This window comes from Rhopilema esculentum, chromosome 20, assembly GCF_057945365.1.
Source record: "Rhopilema esculentum isolate cy_ngs chromosome 20, ASM5794536v1, whole genome shotgun sequence".
Lineage (NCBI taxonomy): Eukaryota > Metazoa > Cnidaria > Scyphozoa > Rhizostomeae > Rhizostomatidae > Rhopilema > Rhopilema esculentum.
In genome coordinates, this window is record NC_142834.1 from 1,989,696 (window position 1) to 1,997,333 (window position 7,638).

Consider the following 7,638-nt stretch of genomic DNA (forward strand, 5'->3'; position numbering starts at 1 on the left):
ACTGGTTGCTGTTGATCATGTTGTGGCTGCTGCACAATTTCAGCTTGCTCATTACCCTGTTGTGGTGGCACCTCATTTTGTGCAATTTGAAGCTGCAGTGCAGCTAATTCATTTACAGCAGCTGCAGGTAGGTTGCTGTTCATCTGGAACTTCATCAGCAGCTGGATTTGGAGGTGCATTGGGGTCACTGCACAAACTGCACAAAAAGCAGCAAGAAACAAAGCAGGATCCTTTGAAATTACGTAGCGAACAACTTACCAAACTTCATCCATTACGATAAAACTATAATTCCTTTTTCGCAGATCACTTTTCGCTCCTCATCCACGCTAGCGAAAAATGCTCATTTGAAAACTGCACAAAAAGCAGCAAGAAACAAAGCAGGATCCTTTGAAATTAATTTCTGATTTTTGAAGAAACACCGATGCATCGAACGCGAGTTCTATCCGTTTCACTATTGGCTAATCTCGTCACGTGCCCTTTGTTCCATCGTGAAATCCAGGGAATCTTCAGACCGTAAGAATAGAGAGAGAAAGAACCTTTAGAAACACGGAACAAAGACCAGGGAGAGCAATGGTGATCGAGACGATGCCTCAGAAAACGCCAAATATCTCGAGAAACAAGGCAGGAAAAAAAACATTATACCTTTATGATAGCAAATCAATTATCTAGCTTCGATTTGAGACCTTGCCGGGGAAGATCCGCTCTGCCCTTCGGGGAGAAAAAGGGGTTGAACCGCCGTGTGGTGTGGATCTTTTGTTCGGGGCTCATTTGCATATCCGCATATTAATATTAGTAGAAATGCAAGCCAAAGTAGTCCTCGCTTTTAAGCCCATGTGCTAGGGGCCTATTTAGCTATAGGCCTATCCTCGTTAGTATGGCACAATTTATCTTGGTTTGCAAAGGTCAAAAATGTAAAAATTAGGTACTGACTGTTCCCTGATATCCTGAAGAATTGTTTTCACTCTATTATTTTTGTTGGTCGCCATTTTGCGCTTTCTCCCATGTTCACTCCTGAATGCTACTAGTTCTGCTAGTTCTGTTGTTGTTTTCCTAAATATCACCGCAGCGATTGTGGCGATATTCTAAAACTACTGAACTATAATATTATCACGAAAAACCGTTACAAGATTATCACAAATTAACCAATCAAAATGCGAGATCTTGCAAAAATGGGCGTAGTGCGTTTACTCCTTTACAATTGTGACAATAGATGTGCGTTAAAAGGTTAAAACGTAAAAATATTAATTAGTCTAGTGCGAATACATCTCTTAGCAACTTAAAGAATAATAAACCAAAACATGACATCAAAATAATGTGCGCCTGCCAAGTTCCCAGACAGTTGTTCCAACTGCTCTCAAAAGGTCTTCCTGTTGAGATCAGTGGGTTGTTCTGCGGTCATTCTCTGGTCGTTCCACTAATTCTCTACTAATTCCGTGGTTGTGCTGCTAGTTCCACGGTCAGTTCCTCATACATTTGGCTAGTTCCTCGTTTCAGCAATGACGGTTTGTAATACTGAAAAAATCGTTTATCATCAGGTATGAACGTACCTGATGAATGAACGAGTTTTTGAAATGCTTATATTTTATACCAGCGTAAATAGTCCATACACATGTTAAGGGTCATGTTAAGGGATCCACGATTAGCTTTTATTTCATTAAACATACTTTTTATGGCACGGATTGGGTCCTCTGTTATTTTAATGTTTTTGGCATCCTTTTTCTTTTTCATAATATTTTCCTTTGAATTGTGACAGAAACTTGACCAAAATTGCATGCTGGTACTTTCCAAAGGGTCATCCTACGCTGTGGCTTATATCAATTCCAGAAGCTGTAATCTCCACATTTAGTTCCTTTTTTAAATGAGAGATGACAACTTCTTCGACATATTCCCTGACAGATTCGACAACATTGTGAATCCTCGCCAAGCTTTTCCTTGAATATTGTTCCAGGCAATCAAGATCAAAGCAGCATCCTTCACACGGGAATTTATTTCATTTATATGAGAGTTTAAACAATCAAGGTCTATCTCAAAATTGACTTGCCTTGATTCCAGTACCCCAAGAGAATTTTTAAGTTTTCTTATTTTCGTTTCATCAGATCAACATGATAAATTATTGCCTTTTGATTTTCTAGAATTGATTCTTGGCCCACCTTTAAGCATTGTAGAACTTCATGAATGGCAGAAAGCTCAGATGCGAAATTGGATGATGAAGAGCCTTTCTTTCCCACTTTTGAGGTATCGATTGATACAGGCATAGGAATTGAAGCATCGGTTGACTTGAACGAACTGCTGCTTTTGTTGTGGGACCAGGATTGTGTTCAACATTCACCAGATAAAATGAAGCACTAAACCAAGAAAGAAGCGGAAGAAGGCACAGATTTGCACTTCGCCAAAATCTTGCTGCGCAATTTGGACGCTTTAAATTTGACCGATTGCTTTTTCCCTTCACACAGTGACTTGACGACAGCATAAGAACAACGAGCATTCTAATCAATACCCAGGAACTAATATGTGACAGAAAAACGATAAAGAAAAGGTACGCAAGCCAAAAACATCAGAGTTCCTTTAAACACGACCATCTTGTGTGTTTGGCAGAAATAACAGCTGAATTAATTCGTAGACACACAAGTATATTAGCTCAAGTTACATTTATCAAAATATCATTGTCATGTTTTTTTTATCTTTTTGTAGTTACTGATTAGAACTCATTTGTATAATCGTATATACATCATAAATACATATACATGTTTTTCTCTGTGCTACACACCTATGTTCCACCCAATTCACAACAATATTAGTCTTTAATAAGTTAAATGATATTTAGAAACAGAAACCAAATTATAACACAAAGAATAAAAAGAGAGGCATCATAAAATTCATCATATTTTGAGTACGACTAACTACAGATCTAAAAAAATTTTCTTTCATATTTAAATTTCAGTTAGAAAAGTAAAATGCATAGCAAAAAAACAAGGTTACATTTAAGGCTAACAAGGCTGAAAAGTGAAATTATCCCAAGCTTGACTTCAAGCATTCTATTTTTTATGTGCAATAGTTTGTAACAAAACAATCATGTTTTGAATGATTCAATATGGTATGGTTTGCTCTACACATCATTCAAGTTGGCGAGTTTCCCTCTCCAGTTTCCTGAGTATGACCAATAAGATAATAAACAGTAGCAAGAGGTTGAAACCAGATTATGATCAAATATAATTTGAAAGATTAACTAGGAACACGGCAATTGGAAATTTTTTTCTTTAATATGATAATCGAGACAAAATTTCAATATCAAGATTTAATAACTAATGACATAAAGCACAGAGAAAGAAGGTGTTTGGGTTTTTTATGACAGTCACTACAAAACTAGTCCCTTTTTGTTTTCCGTGTAATATTTACACAAGGATAGTGGAATTTTTTTATATTACAGAAAATGTTTCCACAGCTGATCATGTTTCCAAAGTCTGGTTCCTTACAAGTGCAGTACATTCTTCTATCATTTCCAGTACCACCCATTTTCCTTGTCAAAATTTCAGGCAGAAAGAACAGGCAGTTGAAAATAACACTTGTTACAATTTTTCTACAAAACCTTCTTTCTGTTTTACTATACTCTTCATTCCCTCCTTTTTCTTGCTACAAAAAAACATAAAGGTAGCCATAACTGATTATAGCCAATTCCATCTAAAGCCGTATTTGGTAATAGTACTTATGACCAATTTTAATATTTAGTTTATCATCCAACTGAAAATCATTGTCTTCTCTCCAGTCATCAAAACAATCTCTGTATTTCTATGGACATTTTATTTGCAAAGTTCCTTGACCGTGACAAGAACAAGATATTAATCCATCAGGGGATGCACCTAAAAATGGAACAGTAGCATCAACAATCAATCCACATTGTTTAACATGAAAGTCTGAATGCATGAGACCCAATACTTATTGGCCCTCCTTCACAACGGGTAGTAAAGTCCCCAAGCAAGCTAAAGAAAAATGCTTTTCCTTTTGTATTGTTCTCAGAAAGTTTTATCAAGAGTCTTCATAAGTTATGGCATTTTAATTTTGGAAGACAAAGATCTTGCACTTTATTAGATTACTGAAGCATGTTTACAAGAACACCTGAAAGAGTAACATTTGATAAATACTTAATGAAGAGCTTTCAAAATAGTGTTGAAGTCCTTCTTTTGCAAATGGTAGACTCTGGCAGTGGTTGTAATTGGTACATCTACAAGACGAAAGGTACATCTACAAGATTCACCCTCCAAAGAATACTGCCCTTCAAAACCAGGACCGATACTTGTGCACTTATACAAAACTGCTCTCCCCTCAGTTGGTTTAAAGTAATGGAAGCTACGAGTGCCAGGAATAGTTTTCATTAGCTTGTATTGACTCTTTAAACTATCAGGCAAGGTTGACATATCTTTCGATAAGATATCAATAAATCTTACTGCTTTAAAGTTTCTGCGCACAAAATTTTAAAAAGACTCAAAAGTAATTATTTGGTCATTGAAGGCTTGCATGAGCCACAACACTTTTCACAGTGCCCCCCAACAACATCACAAAGAGATTTGCCACGACACAATGACCAGTCTGCATCCAAACCAAAATCCTCTTTGTGGAAAATGAGATCAGCAAAATTTTTATAGTTTTTATATTGGTAAGCACAGCAAATCTGGAAAGTAACATATTGCAATACTTGACAACATTGTAAGTAAATTTTCCCTTAAGTATTTTGTCACCAAAATTTGAATGGCATAAACCAAAAGGGTATCATGTCCAACCTGATCTGATATCACACAAATGGTTAGTATGTTGAGGCTCTCATTTTTAAAATAGTATAAAACAAATGGATTAAGTGTGCACTGCTCGTTATTTCAGTGGAAAGGTTGAATCTCATCTTGAATAATGTATTTATAGTTCTCGGCAAAATCAATCGATGCAATGCAAGTGTCATCTGTTAAATTTTCTTTACATTGCTGAAGATAAGCTGATTGATATTTTGCTATGAAGAGTGTGCTGTTAAACGATCAATATATTGGCTAGCTTGTATAATATACTCGCTGGAAGGGTAATTCCATGTCAACTCATCCAGGCAGTGAAACCATGATATCTTGGATTGTTTTGATTTTCACACCATAGTGAAATATGATCAAGTTACACTACTTCCCCAAATTTCAAAAGCATAACTTGAATACTATTCAAGCTATCATAGTTTAAAGATTTTGCTTATCTCAGCAATTTTCAAATTAAAAAAGGCGTCACTGTTCAAGCCGTCACTCTCTAAATGCGTATATCTCCTGTATTATAGACGACCTGTAGCTTAAATGAGTAACTAACCATTTCTGAGGCTGTCGATTACATAAATCAAGTCAATTTTATCAGTAGGGGTAGAGGAAAGATGTTAGAAAGGTGTTTATTAATTTGCATGGTAAAGCTCACCCCCTGTTTTTGATTGCAAGTTTGGTGATATCTGAAGAAATGGTGATATCTGAAGAAAAGACAGAATCCAGAAATGAAAACCTCTCCAAACATAATATCCAGACCCTGCTTCAACAGAGAAAGAGGATTTTGAACTGTCATCTACAGAAAGATTAGCTTTTTTGCAACTTGAAAGAAAACATTATTTGCTCTGGATACAGAGAGAAAATCCAATTCTTGACTTTAGCCCCTAAATCATGGCGAAGAGCAAAGGTTGCAGAGTTTTTTGGAGTTTCTGAGTACCTTGTTAGAACTGCAAGATCTGTAAAAAAGGAGAAAGGAATACTTGCCATTCCCGCATCAAAGAACAATTTCCTGACGAAACAGAGGAACTTGAAAGGTCATTCTTTGAAGATGATGAATACTCACGATTGCTTCCAGGAAAGAAGGATTATGTAAGCATTGCCAAAAATGAACAAAAGCAAAAAAGACTCTTGCTATCCAATCTGAATGAATTGTATGTGGCTTTCAAAGAAAGAACCCAGCAATCCCAGCAATCAAAATTGGGCTTTCTAAATTTTGCAGTTTGAGACCTAAGTGGTGTGTCACAGTTGGATCATCAGGTGCACACTCGGTTTGTGTTTGCACTTATCATCAGAATGCTATGCTTTTAGTTGCTGCTATTGGAGGGGAATTAACTTACAAGGATCTGATGAAAATTGTGGTCTGTAATGTTGACAGCAAAGAATGCATGGTAAATAGTTGCAAGGACTGCCCTGGAGTTTTAGCACTACAAACCCTTGTTGAAGAAAAGTTGGCAGAACTTGAAGTTTATGAAGTGAAACTTAGTCAATGGCAAAGCACTGACAGACCAACCATAATAAAATAGTCAACAGATTCTGCTTTTTACACAGAGATGCTAGTCAACACAGGATGCTATTGATATCCTCTTATGTCATTCATTTATTGCAAAGAGCCAAGAGCAAGCTCTTAAAAAGAAAAAAATAGAGCTGGCTGACAATGAGTGTATAGTATTGATTGACTTTGCAGAGAAGTATCAATTTATTGTGCAGAAAGAGGTGCAAAGCTTTCAACGGAAGAACCTACAATGTACTTCTCACCCTGTTGCAATCTACTTTATGGGTGGTGACGGCACACAAAAGGAATCCTCTCTCTGCATACTCTCAGATGACATGAAACATGATACATGTTTTGTTCATGAGGTGCAGCGATTGACTACAGAGTTTATTAAGGAGAACCATCCATTGGTCACTTTTGTCCACTATTATTCGGATAGATGTGCAAAGCAGTACAAGAACTTGTGCTTTCACCATGATGACTTTCTGTTATCAGCTGACAGGACTTTTCTCGCTACTAGTCACGGAAAGCCTCCATGCGATGGTATTGGAGGGACAGTCAAGCGCCTTACTGCAAGAGCCAGTTTGCAAAGGCCTATTCCTGACTAAATCTAAAGCCTAGATTCAATGTCCAGCTTCTGCTCTTCCAACACCAAGTCCATTTCCTTTCATAAAGTGACAAAAATGCAAATGGTACCCATCAGAGAGCAGCTTGAGAAGATATATAAGGAGGGCTCCACCATACCTGGCACTCGTAGCTACCATTTTTATGAGCCAGTGCCAAATAGAGATATGGCTGTCAGGTATGAGCGTGTCAGTGAAGATAATGAGTACTGTGGGGAGTATGCATTCAAAGACATGCCAGTTCTAGAGGTTTTCCAACCAATGCAATTCGTTGCTTGCACATATGATAGGTTCTAGTGTATTGACCTAATAGAGGACATTGACGAATAGCTGAAAGATGCTAGAATAAGGTTCATGCATCCACATGGACCTACAACAACAGTGCATTGGCCAACTAAAGATGATGTCTGTTGGGTTCCTTTTTCAGAGATTTTATGTAGTTTACAAGCACCAACTACATATTCTGGTCGTATGTACATTCTAAATGCAACAGATACTGAAAGAATAAATAAATTACCAGGACAACAGCCAAATAAAAATATTGAGTAAAATTTTCAACTTGCAACAAATTTACGCATATATTTCGTATTCATCAATGCGGCCATCTATCTTGTAAACAAGCTTAATACCTAAAATGGCTTCAGACTTCAATGGGACATAACTTTGTCTCATCTATACATCAAAATAAAGGATAACCTTTACACTTTGCAAAAAAATTGAAACTTAACCTTCATAGTGACCTGGC

The 7,638-nt window shown here is 36.9% G+C and overlaps 1 pseudogene; it reads right to left on the minus strand.

Annotated features, from left to right (window-relative positions):
* Positions 1–9: 9 nt before the first annotated feature.
* LOC148957804 (uncharacterized) lies at positions 10–6,300 on the minus strand (annotated as a pseudogene).
* Positions 6,301–7,638: the final 1,338 nt, after the last annotated feature.